General features: G+C 37.2%; 1 protein-coding gene across 7 annotated transcripts in view; it reads left to right on the forward strand.

Moving 5' to 3' along the window:
• The first annotated feature begins 219 nt into the window (after positions 1-219).
• The window catches only part of Klhl5 (kelch like family member 5), a 72705-nt gene continuing 52725 nt past the window's right edge, over positions 220-20199 (forward strand). Inside the window, exons 1-3 of one of the 7 annotated variants that reach the window (XM_087187471.1) lie at positions 364-681; positions 8833-8870; positions 17320-17355. The gene's annotated coding sequence lies outside the window, so the exon portion shown is untranslated. Of the gene's footprint in view, positions 682-8832; positions 8871-17319; positions 17356-20199 lie in introns of all 7 variants that reach the window. The other 6 variants (XM_087187469.1, XM_021246673.2, XM_087187470.1 and 3 more) reach the window with 6 other exon arrangements.

The following is a 20199-nucleotide window of genomic DNA, read 5'->3' on the forward strand; positions in this document are numbered from 1 at the left end:
TTGTCGCAAGGGGAAAGGTGTGAGGGGCTGGAGAAGGCAAAAACCTCTTGCTAAGTTTCTTCAAAGAGCGGAGCAAACAGGACGGCTCTCTGCTGGCCTTCCAGCCCTGCAGAGGGACCTCTTCCAGAACTTGCACTCCCAGGAATTCCCCTGAACCCAGTTTTAAGGGGCGGGGAACAACTGGAATCTGTGTCTGGCCCGCCGTGCCCCGCCCCTTCTTCGCCCGAGCCCTTCCCCCAAGAGGTCCCCTCGCCCCCCGCTGCCCACTCTCCTTTTCTCCAGTCCCCCGGGTGGCACGCGGCCGGCGAGGGGGCGTGGCCTGGTGGAGGGGCCGGACGGGCTGGCGCTCCAGCAGCGCCGGGACTGACGGTTGAGCCGGTCCCTGACCCCCATCCCCTCGCGCGCCCGCCCGCCAACTCCGGTGCTGCCCAACGAGTTCCGCCCCGGCCCGGCCCGGCCCGGCCTGACGGAGCAGGGTGGCTGGCTGCGGGCCGGCCGGCCGGCGCTGGGGGTGAGGCTGCCGGAAAGGGACTGGGGACGCGCGAGGGGCCGAGCATCCCTCTCCTCAGTCCTCGGGCCCCCGCCTCCCGCCTCCCTCCCGCCTCCCGCCTCCCCTCGTCCTCCTCCTCCCGCCCGGTCGCCCCGCCCCGCCGTGACCGCCGGCCGGCTCTGGAGCCCGAGGTAAGTGCGACTTCCTCCTCGGCGACGGGAGCTCGGGGCCAGCTCCGCGCCCCTCGCCCGGCCCTGGCGCTCCTCAGCCGGAAAGGCGGCTGTGAGGCGTCCCAGCCCGGAGCCGCTGCGCCAGGCGAGGCCTCGCCAGGCCGAGTCCGAGACTCGAACCCGGGCCTGCCTCGCCCGCTCAGCCCCGGATCCGCGCAGCCCGGGCCGCCCTGGAGTTGGGCAAAGTTCTCGGCGCGGCGTCGGTGGCGCGCCCGAGAGGAGCGGACTGCTTCCCGGACTCTTGCGACCGATTAAACAAACTGGAAACCATTTCGGATACCCTTACCTGCGGGCCATCACAGCCTAAGTTTTCCTTTTGAGTAACAGCCTCACCCCTCGGGGGTGAAGAAAAAAGAAGAGATTTGATTTCCAAGAGATCGGGCGTGCCTGGTTGAAACTTTTGCATTTAGGCATTTATATAAGTGCATATTCCTGAATTCAGAAGCTGGCAGAAAAAGTTTTGCTTTGTCAGATAATGAACCGTGACGGTCGTCTTTATGATCGTTTCATTTGATTTTTTAAAAATACTCTTGAGTCATTGATACAGTCACAAAATCCAAAAGGCAGGAGAGAGATACAAAGTCTCTTCCCAATAACTCCTGCAAGCCAGGATTGTCATTTTCTTGTGCATCCTTTCAGAGATATGTACATGCCCATGCCTTCCAGCTTTCTTTTTAAAAATGAAACTGCTGTTATTAAGTGCCCAGCAGTTCTACTGGTCCCCAGTAAATGTTAATTCTTCTTCCTCTTAGGAAAGAGTTTAATAAGTCTTGCTTCCTCTTAGGAAACTATTTAATAAGTCTTTTTGGTTATTAGGGGACTGAGGTAAAATTTTTTCTCTAGTTTAAAGGATTTACTGGTTTGAGTGTACAGTGTTGTGATATGTATGTTCATTGTCTTGTTAGAACTTAGTGTGAACACTACTTTTTCAGAAAGTTGAATATACTCACATTTTTGGTAATGGGCGAGGAGGGAGAAGTCAATACGAAATTGCAAGGAGAGAAGACAATATATAAATTTAGAGTACCCAAAATTATTTGAAGCAGTGTAGTGGTCATGTAGTACAATCAGATGAAATAAACTAAATGAGAATATTGAGGTAAGCAAAAAAAAATTACATATATATATATGGTTAAGGGAAAAGAAAATATCAAGTATATCATATGAAGTTCTATAGTAGAGTTGAGGCATAGTTTAATCTTTGGGCTTCCTTGAGGCCAGAGAAAGGATGAGTGTTAAAATAGGCTTCAGTGTGTTTCTGATTCCAATTAAGATTAAAAAAAAAATCAGTTCTGCCTAGCAAGGCATTTTATAGTAATGAGGCCTAATCAACGTTTTCTCATGGGCCCTAATAAAAAGGAAAATTATGATTCAGTTGACAACATCTTTAAAACATCCTTACAGAAAATAGTAAATTTGACAAAAACATTCTTCAATATAGAGCAGTAATAAAACTGAGAATAAATTCTTTAAAAGCTTTGTTTGTCCATTCATAACCTTCTAGACTAGTATTTCCTAAACCATGTTTGAAGGAATAGTTTGTTTCTTGAAATAAGATCCTGAGGTCAGTAAGTTTGAGATAGCTGGGTTAGACAAATTTCAATTGCCTTTGTTGGTGGTGCTGGTTTTTTGTTTTTTTTTAAACTAAAGAATTTCCTGAAAGTTTATGATACTGGTATACATAAACTTGACTCTTATTAAAGAGGGAGATATTTTGTCTCTTCTTCAGGTAGTTCTTCACAAGTATTTCTTTTTTTTTTTTTTCTTTTGGTACCAGGGATCAAACTCAGGACCTTGTGCTTTCAAGGCAGGTGGCAGAACCACTGAGCTAAATCCCTGGCCTGACAAGTATTTCTTATAATTGAAGTTGATAAGAACTAGAAAGCAAAATCATTGAAGTTAATCAGTTTGATAAGAACCAAACTGAAGTTAATTTAAAAGTCGAGATTTTAATCTACTATGTGTCAGAGGAGAAGACTATTTTTCTCCAAATTCTTTCACGATTTTTTATTGTTCTTCTGCAAGGTGCATGTTGGACTAAATGACCTCTAGAGCATCTTTCTATTCTGTGTTTCAGGATACCTTCTCTAAAGTAGAGTAAGTGTAGGCAAGTAGAAGTTCTTCAGGAATTACTGTACTTTAATTAATTATTCTTAGTTGTGAACATGTGATTGGCATGTTATTTTACAACAAACAATTTGTACTAACTTACTATGAAGTCCTAAATTCTGTAACTGTAAGAGACTTTAGAAAGCATGGTACATAGTAGGAAGAGCCAGAAATGTGAAACCAGAAAATCGGATTGTGCTACTGATGTGCAAGGTTTCCAGCAACTTTATGAATTTTTCTAAATTTCTTTCCTTATTGGTAAGACTAGAGTGATTATAGCACATAATTCATCCATGGAATAAATGCTGAGGCTATACTGGGTGGTAGAAAAACATTTTAAGGATATAAAGGAAATAGTATATAAAGAATCCTTCACTGCCTCCAGGTGTAGTGGTGCACACCTGTGATCCCAGCACTTAGGAGACTGAGACAGGAGGATTGCTGTGAGTTCAAGGCCAGCCTGGGCTACATGATGAGTTTAAGGCCAGCCTGAACTGCATCATGAAACCTTGTCTCAGAAAAACAAAAACAAAAAGAATCCTTCACTGCCTAAATTCATTTCTGAGTAGAGAAGAGTTTGAAGGGCAAGGAATAGCACCTTATCCAAATATATTTGGTTCTTGAGTTTCAGATGAGAAGTGGTGAGAGACTGGTTTAAAAATGTATCTGAATCTACCGAGAGTAGGGGTGCATACCTATAATCATAGCACTCTGAGAGGCTGAGGCAGAAGGATCACAGGCTTGAGGCCAGTCTGGGCAACTGAGCAAAACCCTGCCCCAAAATAAAAAAATTTTTAAAGGCCAGGGGGTGTACCTTAGTATGAAGGCCTCTGGGTTTTATCCCCATGACTGAAAGAAAAAAAACTGAATCCATTCAATTCCTGTGTTTGGATTATGAGTTTGAATAATGTGGGACACTTCTACACAAAAGTAATCTCTCAACAATGCACTGTTGTATAAAATGTTACCATTGTAAAGACAAATCGAAAGCAAAAATATCATTCATATTTATCCTCTCCACACTTTATGAGAAAGGTGTTTGCTGAGTATATCAGGCAGGCTGGGTTATGCTGTGATAACATCCTAGTGATTTAAACCAATGAAGATTTACTTCTGTCACCCTACATGGCCAGTGAGGGTCAGCATGAGAGCTCTACTCCAGATTGTGAGCCCTAGGCTGTGAGGGGCTCATCTCGACACAGCCTTCCATAGTTGATAGGATGTGGGAAAGCTGTAGTGAATACAGTAATTGTACATTGGCCTGAAAGGCTTCTACCTAGAAGTGAAGAGTTGACTTCCACTGACATTTCATTAGTCAGACAAGTCATACAACTACACCTAACTTCAGGAAGGAGGGAAATGCAGTTTTTTTTACCATGGAGGAGGAAAGCTGAAATAGTCTGTGAACAGTCTTTTTTTTTTTTTAATTTTATTTTATTGGTACATTTTAGGTATACAATATAATGACATGCATCATTGGAAATTTGCACCTTTTACATAATCTCTCTTGGTTCTTATTTTTTCCCCTTTTCCCTCCCCTCCCTATTTACAAAGACTTTCTTTCCATTTTTTCATTTTCTCATATTAATTCCATTCCCTTCTTTCCTTTCCCCTACCCCTCCCACTTCCCCTTCCCCTCTGCCCCTTTTCTTCCTATTTCACATCATCTATTATACCTTTTAGTCCTTATTTACACTTTCAGTTTCTCACACTAGAGAAACTATTCGGTATTTACACATGTATGTCGTATTTATTTCACTTAAGAATATCACCTCAATGTGCATCCGTTTAGCAATAAATGTCTCCTAATTTCTCATTTTTTATGGCTGAATAGTACTCCATTTTATTTTTTAAAAACCCACATTTTCTTTAACCAGTCTCCAGTTAATGGGCATTTGGGCTGTTTCCAAGTTTTAGCTATTACAAACTGTGCTGCTATGAACATGGGTGCACATATATCACTGTGGTATGATTCTTTTAATTCTTTTGGGAAGATACCCAGCAGGGGAATAGCTGGGTCAAATGGGACTTCAGGTCCTAGTTCTTTGAGGTATGTCCATACTGATTTCCACAGTGGTTGCACCAGCCTGCACTCCCACCAACAATGGAAAAGGGTTCCTTTCTCCTCACACCCCTGCCAACATTTGTTATTGGTTGATTTCATGATAGCAGCCATTCTTTCTGGGGTGAGGTGGAATCTCAGAGTTGTTTACCTTTGCATCTCTCGAATGACCAGTGATGTTGAACATTTTTTCATATGTTTACTTGCCATTTCTACTTCTTTGTCTGAGAAATGTCTGTTCATTTCAGATGCCCATTTTTGGATTGGGTCTTTAAATTTGGGAGATCTGATTTTTTTAAGTTCTTTATAGATTTGAGATAGTAGACCTTTATCTGAGGGACTGCTGGTGAAAATTTTTTCCCACATTGTGAGTTATCTCTTCACACTGCTGGTGGTTTCTGTTGCTGTGCAGAAGCTTTTTAGTAAGAAGAGATCCCACTTGTTGATAGTTTGTGCTAGTTCACAGCCAGCTGTGATTTGGTTCATAAAATCTTTTCCTACACCAGTGTCTTCAAGAGTTCTACCTAACCTCTGTTCCAGCCGGTTCAGCGTTTCTGTTTTAATATTTAGATCTTTAATCCATTTCAACTTTAGTTTAGTGGATGGTGAGAGATATAGGTCTAGTTTTAATCTTTGGCGAGTTGAAACCCAGTTTTTCCAGCACCATTTATTAAAAAGGCTATCTTTCCTCCAGTGAGGGTGTTTGGCTCCTTTGTTGAAGATGAGGTGTCTGAGTGTGTCAGGAGTTGTTTCTGCATTTTCTAATCTGTTGTGAACAGTCTTAATGACTACTTCACTAAGAGTCTTCATGGTCCTGAGAGTTAACACAAAATATGAATAAATCAAATACAAATTATATTTTTCAGTATTCTATTTTTTAAAAACAGCATTTTTGTGTGTGTAAACAGAATTATGCTAATGAAAATTTAAAAGAATATATTTTCTTAATTTGAAATGAAATGCTGTTAAAAATTCCACAATTAGATTTATTGTTTTGGTCAAATGAATTTAATTCTTTTTTAATTGTATGTTCACTCAATAAACATTTGTTACATACATATAAGGCATTATGTTGGGTCTTGTAAGGATAAAAAGGTGAACAGGGAGTTTATAATCTCAATAAAAAACAGCTTTAATTTGCATTCTCTTTCTCTTCCTTTTTAAGCCAACATTAACAGAATTTTCCAGTATGGTAAAACCTCTTGTGTGTGTGTGTGTGTGTGTGTGTGTGTATATATATATTTTTTTTTTTAAGTTTCTATCCCCCTCTCTTTTTTTTTTTGTCTTAAGGATTATTTCCAGAGAAGGTACACAAAATTACTTAAAGTAGCTTAAGCAAGAGAAGTGTTTTGTTAGAAGAGGAATTTAGCTTTATATGAGAGTCCAAAGCCAAAGGATAGCTGGGCTTCAGCAGCAAGTGGTATCAATGATAATTAAGTTAGGAGGTAGGGCTACTTTCTCTAGGTCTGTGTGATTTCTTACCAGTCTCTCTCTGCACATGTACTATGTTGTTGTACTTTTTGTTGTTACATAGGTGCTTTACCCCAACAGTTCACACACTTGAAACTAGAGCCTTTAACAGTTCCAGCAGATCTCTTTTCTCAGTGCCACTATCAGAGTTTGGAAATAGTGGAGTTGACCCCAGAGAATAACAAGTTAGAGTAACTGGCAACCTTATAATAGAGAAGGAGGCAGTTCTAATAGAAATCAAAGAAACCTGAGATGCCATCAAAAGTTCTACACAGTTAAGATCAGCTTGCAAATTCTAGTGGGACAGACTGATTACAAGAAGGGAGAACTGGAGCTGGCTTTAGATCTACTATATTCTAACCCCAGACACTGGCAAATAGCATCTCTGTTGTAATTCTTTCAGTCATCTGTTCTTCCTCTCCTAGGTACTTGTGACTGAATTGTCTAGTTCTTTGAAAAGTTACCTGCTTCTGTCTGCTACAGGACTCCTTGGCTTTTCCTCATGACTAATAATGCAGGAAGAAGGAGCACTTAATATGCTGTCTTGCTCTGCTCTTTTCTGCCATCCAAACTAATCTCCAAGGCACTCTTTATCTGGACATGTTTCATTTTAACATGCTATCACCATATCTCTTTACCAACTTAATCTATTTTTATTCTCAATAAATTTCCATTCTTTTTTTATTAGTCAGATGTACTTAACTTCTCTAGCAAAGTTCCTTGCATTCTTTTTCTAGGGAGTGTCTCTTCTGTTCCCAGTTGAAAAATATCCATAGCTTCACCTCAGCAGGTAGCTGAAAGGGTACCACGGAGATGGTAGTATACAATATCTGGGAAAAGGGAGCCCCAGAAAAATAACATCAGAGGAAAGTAAGAACTTTGTATGAGATTAGATATAGTAGTATTTACCAAAGATATATACAGTATTAGGCTAAAGGAGCAAACAAAGGAGAAGGAGTTTGGGTTTGGGTTTAGGTTGTAGAAGATCTGGAATGTCAGTCTAAATGTTCTTATACCCTTGGTGGAATGCAAATGAAGATGTCTGCTTAGATTCAACTCAGTGCTCAGATTCAGAAATGCCATAGGCTGGTCCACTCAGAAGGCTACGACAGGAATCCCAGCTTGCCAGCAGGGCAGCGTCACTGTTCTTTATCTGTGGGAGTGAACTTCATAACAGAGGAGGTGCCCAGTAAGTGGTTGCAGGAGCTACCTGAACTTAAAAAACCCATGTCCCACCAGACTCCATACAACTAAGTCTATAGACTAGCCTCCAGGATCCCGGAAAGGGACATGCTGATTAAAAAGAGCCATCACAGGGAGGTCATAGCTATAGTTTCCTCAGGAGCTGTTTATAGTTCCTGAGTCCTGATGCAAATTTACTAACCAAGGAGATCTTTTTACCATAAGTAGTGCCTTTAGTAATACAGCTGACATGCCAAACTCCACAGATTGCCAAGACAGCAGGTCTAAAAGGGTTAACTGAAGATTAAATGGTGAAAAGTTTATTTACTCACACTTGAATTGTCCACAGTGCCTTTCATTTGGGAAGCATTCTATATTTATGTTGCTTATTTTAATGTAGTGTGTTGGAACTTTTCATGGTGGATAAAGTGTAAAATAGTTTGAGAGAAAGGTGAAGCAGAGAAAGTAGGTGAAGACTACTTGGTCATTAAAAACTCTATATACTAAAGATCTTGGCCTTTATTGTCATGTAGAGATTGAAAATAAAAGAATAAAAGTTTTAGGTAAAATGATATAGTCAAGAATTCTACTCCAGAAGGTTATTTTGGCTATACTGGGGAAGTAAAGAAGAGAGAATTTAGACTTGAACTGGTTGATTCTCATTTCAACCTAATACTGTATTTGCCCTCCTTTGTGAATCTGACAGGCAGAGAAGGAATACTCAGTTCTGTGTTCTACATGGGTTTAGAATTTCTGGACAGGTTCAGCATGGTCCTTTGGAGCCTGAACCAGTTTATCTTTCTAAAAATAATTTGTTACCCCTTCTCCCCTTCAAGGTTGAGAGGACACCTCCTCTGATTTCCATTTCACTCACTAGCTTGTCCCATTTTGCTTTTTGCTGGAGTTAAATTATGAGAATAGTTTATTATTGGCTTTTAAAATTTCATATTTTTAGATTTATTATTATTCATTATTTTTAGGTTTAGTTTTAGAGCAAGCCAGGGAGCTTAATTAACATGTGTAGTGATTAGCCATTTCTAATTATGAGCAGCTGAGAAACAGTATTTTCTTCTGTCTTTTGCTTACATTGCCCTTGACTCCCTTTTCTTTACCTGGCTTATACTCTTCTGACATAAATACATTATTTACAAAGTATGATTGGCCCTGCAGCAGAATAAAGTTGATCTATGATTTGTTGATTCTGTGTTCAGAAGCCCCAGGCAACTTTGGTTACATTTGTGCCTCGAGAATACTAATTGATTACCTTTTCTACCTTCTTCACCATAAAGCTACAGGGAAGACTGAAACACTTCTGGATTTAGTTCAGGTCAGTAAAAGACAAAATTACGGTTATCTAGACTATAACTTTTTGTAGCGTGTAAGATAGTTGGGTGTCTCATCACATGGCAGAGATAATGGATCAGGCAAGAAGTTTGCACTAGTTTCCTACTGTCTTTGTGGTATTGACAGTTTCCATCTTCATGTGACATCAGATGTACAGTATATTCAGCAAATCTAAGAAGTGGATGGCAAGGAAGCCAACCAACCTCCTCACTCTCCTTCCTTCCTTCTTTTCTTTCTCTTTCTTTCTGCCAATCATTAAGCCAAAGGACTATTTAAATTTTTTTTAGGGTGCTAATGATTAAAACCAGGGCCTTGCACATGCTAAGCAGGCTCTTGCTTTACCACTGAGCTAAATCCCAAACCCTAATATACAATTTTTAAAAGCAATAATGCTATAGTTATTATAGTTATTTTTTTACAATCATGCTATAGTTATTATAGTACTAATAGTGATAACTTTTATAGATGAGCTTGAAAAGGGGACTATGTAATACTAATTTAGCCAGTTTTTTTAAATGTTCCTTTTTAAACTGGGTGTAGTGGCCCATACCTATAATCCTTGCTGTCTGAGGCAGAAGGACTAAAAGTTCAAGCCCAGCCTGGGCAATTTAGTGACTTAGCAAAATAAAAAACAAAATGGCCTGGGGATGTAGCTTAGTGTAAAGCCCTGGGTTCAGTCCCTATTATAAAAAAAAAAAAGTTCTCGTTTTACTACCAAACATTAATACAGATAGATAGTTAAGGATGAAAGGGTACTTTTGATGTTGTTGTGGGTTAACATTTTGCTTTATAAGAAATAGTGACAGGAATTGAGAGGGAGCTATATATGAGGCACTTGTATTTGGTGAATAAGTGACATTTTGTTACTTAATTACAACTAGGATGAACTTAACAGTACTTGTTATATAAGAAATGTGTTCTTCAAGTACTGTTTTTAGTGCCTTATTTACTGTTAGTTTGGTCAGATCTTATTGACAAAGAATTTCAGTTCACTCTATGAGGTAGACATTTAACCTTGTATAAGTCAGCTATGCTTTATGAATTTACTTCCTCATTTGTCCAGCGAGGTTAATAACTACCTTCTTCACAAGGTAGTTGTTTGTACCAAATCAGAATATATTGAAAGGAAGAGGCTGCCTTCCCAAGCTTCTAGGGCAGAGAAGGTGAGCCATGTGGGCCCCAGAAGCAGCCCCCCCCCCCGCCCCGTAGAAATGAGAAGACACATAAACAAGCCTCAAAAACAGACTTCCGGATCACCTACAGCAACCCCAAAGGGAAACAAGATGGAACAATTTCATACTCAACCACCTGGACTCTCTGAACTGGCAACAAAAGAGGATCTGGGAAAAATGAAATCAGAAATAATTACTCAGATAACAGCAAAGATTTTGCTCATGGTGCAAGACATGATTAATAAATCTAGAGAGGACACAGATAAAAAAAATAGAGGATCTGAGGAACATGATGGAATCCCAACATAGGAAACAAATGGAATCCATAAAACAGATACGGATTTCCAAGAGATTAAAAACTCCATCGAAAGTCTGTGCAGCAGAATGAACCAATGTGAGGATAGAATTTCAGATATAGAAGATAAGATTGCCATTAGTGAGGAGGAAAAGAAAAATTGCTTTAAAATTGTAAGGGAACATGAGAGATCAATCCAGCAGCTGCTAGACGATGCAAAGAAGAATAACATAAGACTGATTGGAGTCAATGAAGAAAGAGGAGAGAATGCAGATGACATAAAAAAACTCTTCACAGAAGTGATGGCAGAAAACTTCCCAAGGAGGGGAAAAGAACTTGACATACAGATAAGTGAGGCATATAGGACTCCAGCTAGCCTTAATCAAAAACAATCTACACATAGGCATATAATAGTTAGGATTCCAGAAATCCAACAGAAGAATAAAATTCTACAAGCAGTGAGAGAAAAGAAACAAATCACATACAAAGGAAAGCCCATCAGAATCACAGCAGACTTCTCAATGCAAACCCTCAAGGCAAGAAGAGCTTGGAGTGATGTATTTCAAGCCCTAAAGGAAAACAGCCTCCAACCCAGATTGATGTACCCTTCAAATCTATCTTTCAAAATGGATGGAGAAATAAGAACTTTGATGATAAAGAGCACCTCAGGAACTTCATGAATACCAAACTGGCTCTCCAAAAAATTTTAGACAATACCCTAGGAAAAGACAATGAGGATCACAACCCCAGGAAACCCAGCAGAATGAATTCATTGGGCGTGACAAATTAAACGCAAAGGGGGAGAATCCAACAAAAAGAAAACGTCATGACAAGGCTTTTAAAACTTTTGACTTCATCTCCCTAATGAGTGTATAATTCAATCTTATTATTGTACTGATTAGTATTTTTCTGAGTCTAGAAGTGCACACCATTCCTTGTGCTATACTGGTTATTTATCATCTTCTTATGTCTACATTTTAATTGGGTTGTCTGTTAATGAGCTCTAAGAATTCTTTATATATTCTGGTCATAAGTTATATGGATTGTAAATATGGTCTGTTTAAGGACTACTTTTCATTTTAATGATGTCATTTAAAGTTCTAAATTTTGATGGAATCTCATTTATCAATTTTTTTCTTCTATACATCATGTTTTTTGTATCCTAGGTAGTTCTTGCCTACCCTGAATTCATAAATATTTTCCCTTATAATTTCTTCTTAAAGTTTTATACTTTTAAGCTTTCTTATTTAGGTTCATAGATCCCTTCAAGTTATTTTCATGTATGGAAAAAAAGAGTTGAGGTTAATTTTTTATATACAGATACCAGGTGTTCTAGTGCCGTTTGCTGAAGATACTATCTCTTCCTCGGCTCTTGAATCGAGTTTATATTCTATAAAATGCTAATGTTAAATAATCTTTCAAAACTCAGTGGACCATATATGTGTGTTTCTATTTCTAGATTGTTTTATTCCAATGATCTATATGTCTTTCCTTACACCAGCACGGCCTTGATTACTGTAGCTTTAGAAGAAGTCTTAAAATTGGGTGCTAAACATCTTCCAACACTGTTTTTGTTTTTGGCTTTTCTGGGTCCTTTTTACTCCTACATAACTTTTAAATTTCAATATCCAGTTCTTCATTTATAGCAAGTATACACAGACCTGAATTTTTATATATACCTTGTGTTTTCTAATCCTGCTAAATTCAAGTCCAAGTTCTAGGGTCTCCTAGAGATTTCTTAGTATTTTCTCTGTAGATGATCATTTCATCTACATATAAAGATTTTGCTTCTGCCGTGCCAATCCTATCCTAGTTGTGTCATTTTATTGCTAGACTATTTTGGTTTAGACCTATGTTTCAAAGTCTAATGGATAGATGAAGAGTAGCCATATATGCCCTTGTTCCCCACTTTAGGGAGAAAGCATTGTATCGTCTCCATTCATAGAAGGAGTTTTTGTTGGAAGTATGGAGTACATGTCTTTGATCTGTTGAGAAGGTTCTGTTCTACTTCTAGTCTCCTGATAGCTTTTACCATGAACAGCTGTAGAATTTAGTCCAATACTCTTTTTCCAACTAGTGACAGGATCATATGGCTTTCTCCTTTCCTCTGTTAAAATGATTACTTTTGGGGGTGGATCTTCCAATGCTGAACCAACACTGCCAGCCCTATAACAAAACCACTTTCTACATCCTGCCAGATCTGACTTCCAATAGTTTGTTTTGTTAAACAAATTTCTATGTTCATACTTTTTTCTTCTATTATCTTGATCCAGTTTTAGGATTAGCACAATGTTGATTTCCTAAAATGAGGGGAGAAGTGTTCCTTCTTTTTTCTGCTTTAATTGTTTGATATAATTTATCAGTTAAAATGTTTATGAGCCTGCTGTTGTCATATAGGTAGATTTTCAAGCTAGGAATATACTTTCTTTAATAGGTGCTATTCAAATTTTATATTTCCTCCAGAGTTAGTTTCATTAACTTGTCTTCTAAGTTACTTCTTAGAAGTTGTCAAATTTATTTCAAAACATTTTTGTAACATGCTGTCTATATCCTTTTAAATTCTGTAAAATCTGTGGTAATGTCTCCTAGATCTTAATACTGTAATTTAAAAAATGTATAACTGATATTATGTAACAGGAAGAAAAGGTCTAAAAGAGCAGGGGAATTGGGAAGGGTAGGGGAAGGGAAAAAAGGTAAAGGAAAAAATATGAGAAGAGGAAAAATATGGAAACAAGGTCTTTGCAAATAGGGAAGGGTGGAGGGGGTGAAGGGGGGGCAAGGGAAGGGGAAAAAAATAAGAACCAAGAGACTCATGTAATGGTACAAAATCCCAATGATGAATGTAACTATATTTTATACCTAAAATGTACCAATAAAGTTAATGGGGGGGGGGAGAAAGCAAGCAAGAATTGTGTGGTATACTTGGAAGTACATGGTCTTTAGAGTAAGTCCTGACACTTAAAGATTCAGATGGAACCTGCTGCTCACCAGCTGTGAGTGTCAAGGAAGTCAGTTCACCTCACTTTACTTCAGTGTCCTCAATCTGTTCGGTGAAGAGGTTTGACCTGTTTGACAGTTTTTCTGACAAATAAAAGTCCTATTCACTATAAAGTATTTTAGATATTATTGTATATGTTGAGGGAGGTAGGAAATAGTAGTTGCTGCTACAAATCCACAGCCTTACTTAATATTTACACATGCTACTTAATCTTACTCCACTGACGAGAAAACTGAGGACAGAGGTGGTAAAGTGAATTGCCCAAATATATAGCTTGCTGGCGAGTGGCTTAGCTATTGACCTAGGCTCTTTCTGCTATTTCACTTAGGTTTCCATTAATAGGTAATAATGTGGAAAAAATAACAGAAGAACAAACTACATCTGAACTGATGTATAGTTTTAACCTGATGCCCCCTTTCCCTCCGTGAAATGTACTTGCTGATCCAACAGCCAGCTGAACTCTGAAGACTAAGTAGACTGCTACATAGCAAACATGTACATTTCTGTACTTAACTTTTGAGTATTTTCTGAAGGGCAGTTGTGTTCATTCACAAACCTGTTTTTAACAGTTATACTTGCTATGGTAATTATAAAACTTTAGTAAACATGTAAGCTAATGAAAATGTAAAAACAAGAATTCGCTTGTGTTCTTTGGGATGTCTCAATATAAAAGAGTTGTTTAAGAAATTTACTGTCATGTTGAATGAAGGCTGGATAAAAGTAAGAAGACAAAAGCCATCAAAGTTTAATGCTGTATCACAATCCACAGACCAGTCACCTGGTCTTCTAACTATTAGTAGTCCTTAAGGAAATAAGAGGCAAATTAACCAGAATGCAAATTAACTGTAGCCCTAACTACCCTGTTTGTGCTGACATTTTGTTTTTCATGGTTAAGACCTCCTTAGAGAAAGCAATTCTTAATACCTACACCATTAGTCTGATGGATTCTGTGTTCACATTCTTTCAGAAAAATGCTTTTAAGTTCTCTCTCCATTTGTAGGAACCATGAGTGGAAATCATACATGATGATGGAAAATTTTTTTTTTTTTCGGTACCGGGGATCGAATTCGGGTCCTTGTGCTTGCGCAGCAGGCAGCGAAACCACCAAGCTAAATCCCCAGCCCCGATGATGGAAATTATTATTGGCATGACTTATGCAAGAAAGATGACCTAAACTCAGTAGGAGACTCTTAGCAAATTCTGTATATAGCATTAACTCTGTATAAAAAGATTGTGAGTGAATATGCATTTGTATGTTCAAATTAAAATAACATCGTTAAGGGTATGTAAATATCTTTTATTTATGATTATTTTTTCATTTAAGGGACCAATTATAGGTTTCATCTAACAAGGGAACTTTTCACTGTACTCCAGAGTTCCAGGTTGACTGGAAAAATATCTTTGGCCTCTGCAGCTGTCCCAGCTCACCTTACTAACAGTTTATCCTGTGAATTTCTTATATATCTTTATTGTACTCTATTGCATTTTTAAAAGGAAATTGTCAGTTCCTGTACTATAAGTGAATCAAAAGATCTAGTCCTGTCTATACCGTTCATAAAGAAGATGTTAAATAAATAATTTGATAAAAAACTATTAAATTATCTGAACAAGTAGTTTGGGATACTGTATGATCATATAAATGGATATAATTTACTCTAAAGGTTAAAATTTACTCCACTTTTTCCATCTTAATGTTATAGGTGTGTGTCATAGCACTTCTATTTATGGTATGGAAACAAATAAGATTGCTTTTATTAGATTGCTTTTAGATTGAAACCATACTTCAGTTTTCAGTTTGTGTCAGAGTTCTTGACTGTTGGATTTTTAGTCTACCAAGTGGATTGCAAAGTCGATTTCCTTAGTTTATTGCAGATGAATTTTAATTTGATATTTATGTTTTATGAAGATAACCAGGGTACAGCCCATCATTCATCTGTTCTCACCTTTCTGATTTTTTAAGTACTGTATAAGCTACCTTCTGCTCTAGAGCCCTATTCCTAGGTTGCTAGAGGTATCATTAAAACTAGAATTGTCTGCAACTATAGTCAGTCTTCTCAGAATAATTTACTAAAATTTATTTATTTATTTATTTATTTTGGTGCAAGAGATCGAACTCGGTTCCTTGTGCTTGCCGGGCAGGCGGTGGAACCACTGAGCTAAATCCTCACCCCTCATAATTTTGTTTGGTTTTTTTTTTTGGTACCGGGGATCAAACTCAGAACCTTGCGCTTGTGAGGCAGGAGGCAGAACCACTGAGCTAAACCCCCAGCCAATTTACTAAAATTTATTACGTATTATATTATAATTTACTATATTCTTACTTCCTTATGTATATACTAAATCCTTCCTTTCTTATTGATGACATTCTTCTTCTCCCACTCACCAAGGTTTGAAAATGTTGTCATCTTTGACTTCTTTCTGTGTATTTGCCACAAATATCCTAAGGTCTTTTTCTGTATTATTTTTAACATTTATCCCTCTTTCAGATCTTGTTTCTTCCAGACAAGTTTCAAATGCCTCTCGTACTGTAGAATTTTCTAAATAGTTTTCCTCCTGATGGTATGTATCCTCCCTCAGAAAACCATTTTCACCATTGCCACATTCATCTTCAGGAGGTGTATCTCTAAATCCTCATCTCAGAACCTCTTTCTCATCCAAGTAAAACACATATTCCCTAATAATTATAAATGTTTCATTCAAGACCTACTTCTGCTTGATTTTAAGATCTTTCATGTCAAGATCTGTGCCATTAATTTATTCATTTTAAGATTTTAAATTCACTAAATATCTGAATGCCATGTAATATACCAAATGTTGGGAATGTAGTGGTCCCTGTCCTGATGAATTTTATAGTCTTATTTTCCCATCTTTGTATTCTATATTTATCTAAATACAGGGTTGTTTTCTTTTATAATATCTTTGTAAGGTTGGAGAAGTACAGAGTATCTCATATATTTCTAGAATTTAGTTCAAGGTTAAAAAACATCCTAAGTTTTTTCCAGTCTGGGTAGATAATTAACTGATATTTTCTGTCATCATGCATTTTTAAGTATTAAGTGAAATTTAAACATTAATAGAATTATGCTAGCATTCAAAATTTTGGAATAAGCCAAATTCTAATAGAAAACTAATGAAGTTTTTAAAGAATCATGGAATTACTGAACTTTCAAATCATGTGATATAACTCATTCTTTTTATAATTGAGGAAAAATTTAGAGATAAGTGCTGCTGGGCTAGCATAGTAAAATTAGTTCTTAGTTTTTTTATTAGATATAACAGTATATTTTACATACTTAAAACTATAGGCATAGATCCATTAAAATTAATTATTTGTAAATACTGTTACCTAAAAAACCTATGGAGGGGCCGAGGATGTAGCTCAGTGGCACCGTGCCTGCCTCACAAGTGCAAGGTCCTAAGTTTGATCCCTGGTACCTATGGGAAGAAAGATTTGTGTAATCATGATTACCTATATAAACTAGTTGACATATAACTGATTTAAATTGTTGAGTGAAGCCATAGCATTTTTTTCTTTTAAATTCTTTTATTGGCACATTTTAGGTATACAATATGTTTACATTTATCTTTGGGTGCTTGTACTTGTACATGATGAATCTTGGTTCTTATTTTTTTCCCCATTACCTGTGCACCCTTCACCCCCTCCACCCTTCCCTATTTACATAGATTTCGTTTTCATTTTTTTTCTTTTCTCATAATTTTTCTTTCCCTTCTTTCCTTTCCCCTTCCCCTCCCACCACCCCTACACCTTTGGACCAGCATTTTAAAAAAAAAAAAAAAAACAGGGAAAAGAACACACAAAATTTATTACATGTCTACATGGGAGTATTAGACTTTGAAGCCATAGCTGTAAAAGGCACACTGCTGAAGTGTTCATTTGTACTCTATCTTAATGATATATCGTTGTTTCCTTTGTAATACTGACTCATGTCATCTTTTAAATTCACAGACTAACATTTGAGAAGATTTAAAGCAGAAATTTCAGGTAGATTCTTTAATTACATTTTGAAAAGTATTTATAATTGACACTTATTATCTAAGTAATGTGTGGGCTTTTTTATCTCAAGTTTAACTTGAACTAAATCAAGGTTATTAAGATGAAAGAGAAGTACAGAATATAATTTTATAATCAGGTTGATAGCTTCCCAGCCTTTTGGCTAAGATCAAGTGTATAATCAGGTTGAAAAAAGTACATGTCAGTTTGAAAAGACAACTGTTTAGCCATTGGACTTCAAAGTGATAAGAATTTTGTGGCTTGAGAATGAAAAAGAAATTGAGAAAAAAAGAAATTCTTAGAATAACATTGTGATTGTTTTCTCAAGGTAAAAAATACTGAAATAATTTGCCACCAGAGGTAAATGTTTCCCTAATATGGTTTGTTTGTTTGTTTAAGGGAGAGTTTTGCTATGTAGTGCAGGCTGGCCTTGAACTCACTATATAGCCCAGACTGGCCTCAAAAGTGGCAATCCTCCTGCCTCAGCCTCCCAAGTGCTGGGATTACAGGTGTGTGCCACCATGACCAGCTCTCTAATATGTTTTAAATATTAGTATCTTAAATTATTTTATAAGCTAAAAAACACAATATAAATGCATTTTGTTACGCTGTTATATATGTTATTGGATTCATTCATTATTAGAAAAATGTTGATTGAGCATTGCTGTTTGCCAGATACTAATCTAAGTGGTGGGGTTACAGTGCTGCCCCAAAAGTAATGTTTACTGGAATTGAATTTGTAGTGAAGTTAAAGACAATAAGCAAATAAACATCAAATATGCCAGATAGTTTAACTGTTATGAAAACAGTTGAGAAGGTCAGGAAAATAGAGAATAAGGGGTCTAATTTTTATAGACTAGTTAATGAAGACCATTCTGCTAATTTAACCATGTAATAATTTTTAGTATGTATTGATCTTTTGTAAATAAGTATTTTTTAATCAGAGTTCCAGAAATATTTACCTGAAACAGTTTTACATTGTTTGGCAAAAGTCAATGGAACAGAAGAAAAATAGTGTTTTAAAGTGCCATCAAAACAGTACTTAAGGCAACTACGTATTTGTCATAAAGAGAATATCAGAAATATGACTCCTACAAATCAAGAAGATAAAGATAGATGGAAACAAAAGCAAGAGACCTAAACATCTGTTTGATAAAGGACCTTCAAATAACCAGTAAACATGAAAAAATTATGAATAACATCAGTAATCAAGGCAATATAAAAGAAAAACAAATGAGACACCACTACACACTCAACAGAATGACTTAAGATTAAAAAGGCTGACAATACCAGCAACTGTCCACATGTGGAGTGACTAGAATTCTCAAGCTCTACTTGTAGGAGTGTAAATTGGTAGCAGCAGTGGCAGTTGAACATGTATATACTTTATGATCTAGCAGTTCACCTCTGGAGGTAGATAGATAGATAGATAGATAGATAGATAGATAGATAGATAGATAGTAGATAGATCATTCTTGTACCAGACAATGTGTACAATGTTTATATAGCAGCATTATTTGCAGAAATTTAAAATAAGACAATTCAGATGTGTCGGGTAGATGGATTTTAATGGTTGTATATTTATAAAGTGGAATATTATATTGCCATAAAATCTAACCATCAGCTACTGCAGACAACAGATCATTTTCTTAGGGGGTTGGTGCTGGGGATTGAACCCAGGACCTCTTGCTTGTTAGAGAACTACTGTACTACTCAGCTATACCCCCACCCCCAGACAACAAATTGATTTCAAAATGATGTTGAATAAAAGAATACATCTGAATGAAATTCAAAAGCAGATAAAACTTATGCTAAGGATGATGGTTATTTTTGGGCAGGGGCATTAGGAAGATTTCTTGAGTGCTAGTTATCATAATCAGTTTTTTAACCCAAGAGCACCCGTTGGTTGACTCGTAATTCATTGAGCTCTCCAGTTTTGACTTGTACACTTTTCTTTTGTGTGTCAAACTTCAGTTTTAAACTAGTTTCATCCATCTGAAAAATAGGTTAGAAAAAATATTTCCAAAACAAAAATTACAGAGTGAATGTTTATAATAAACAAAAAGCTCAAGGCCAGTGTCATCTGGAGTAAGAAAATCATAATACTCATTAACTACTGGGCCTGTGAATAGATGAGAAGGGCACACTCATTTACATTTGCAATGTGAATTGTAGGAAAGTTAAAATGTTCAAATTTAAAAGACATATACCTTTACCCCAGCTATTCTACTCCTGTGAATATGTTCTACATACATAAAAACCTCACAGGTATGTTTATTTCAATTTTAGTAGCAAACAAAAACTTGAAGCAACCCAAATGGCTATTAGCAAAGAGTTAGTCTAATGCGTTATTTTACAATTGTGAAATATCATCCAAGTATTAAATAATTTAAATTTCCATATGTATATAAAATTAGGCAAGAAAAGCAAAATGCCAAAATTATGTATGTGATCTCTTATAGAAAAAACTGAAGCTCCTGTAAATGTGTCTATAAGTGTGTATGATTTTAGGAATATGAAGAGTGGTATGAATAGCTGTACAGTAATCTCTCTACACTGATTACTGGGGAGAATGAGGGGAAGAACATTGACAAATAAAGGTAACCAGTGACAAAGCCTGTGATGAGTCCACTCATGTAAAAGGTTCTTTGTGTGTTTGTGTGTGTGTGTGTATGCGCGCGTGTGCGCGCACGCATGCCATGATCATGGCAGTAGTGGTTGGCCTTTTCCAATCCAAGATCCCTTTAACATCAGCAAGCCTATTTCAATTCTGATCACCCACATGCCTTCCAGATACTCAGAACAGCTACTACATTAAAGAGGTATTATATGTCC

Source organism: Heterocephalus glaber, unplaced genomic scaffold (genome assembly GCF_053883595.1).
Source record: "Heterocephalus glaber isolate CG9 unplaced genomic scaffold, H.glaber_assembly_v1.0 deba00001509, whole genome shotgun sequence".
Lineage (NCBI taxonomy): Eukaryota > Metazoa > Chordata > Mammalia > Rodentia > Bathyergidae > Heterocephalus > Heterocephalus glaber.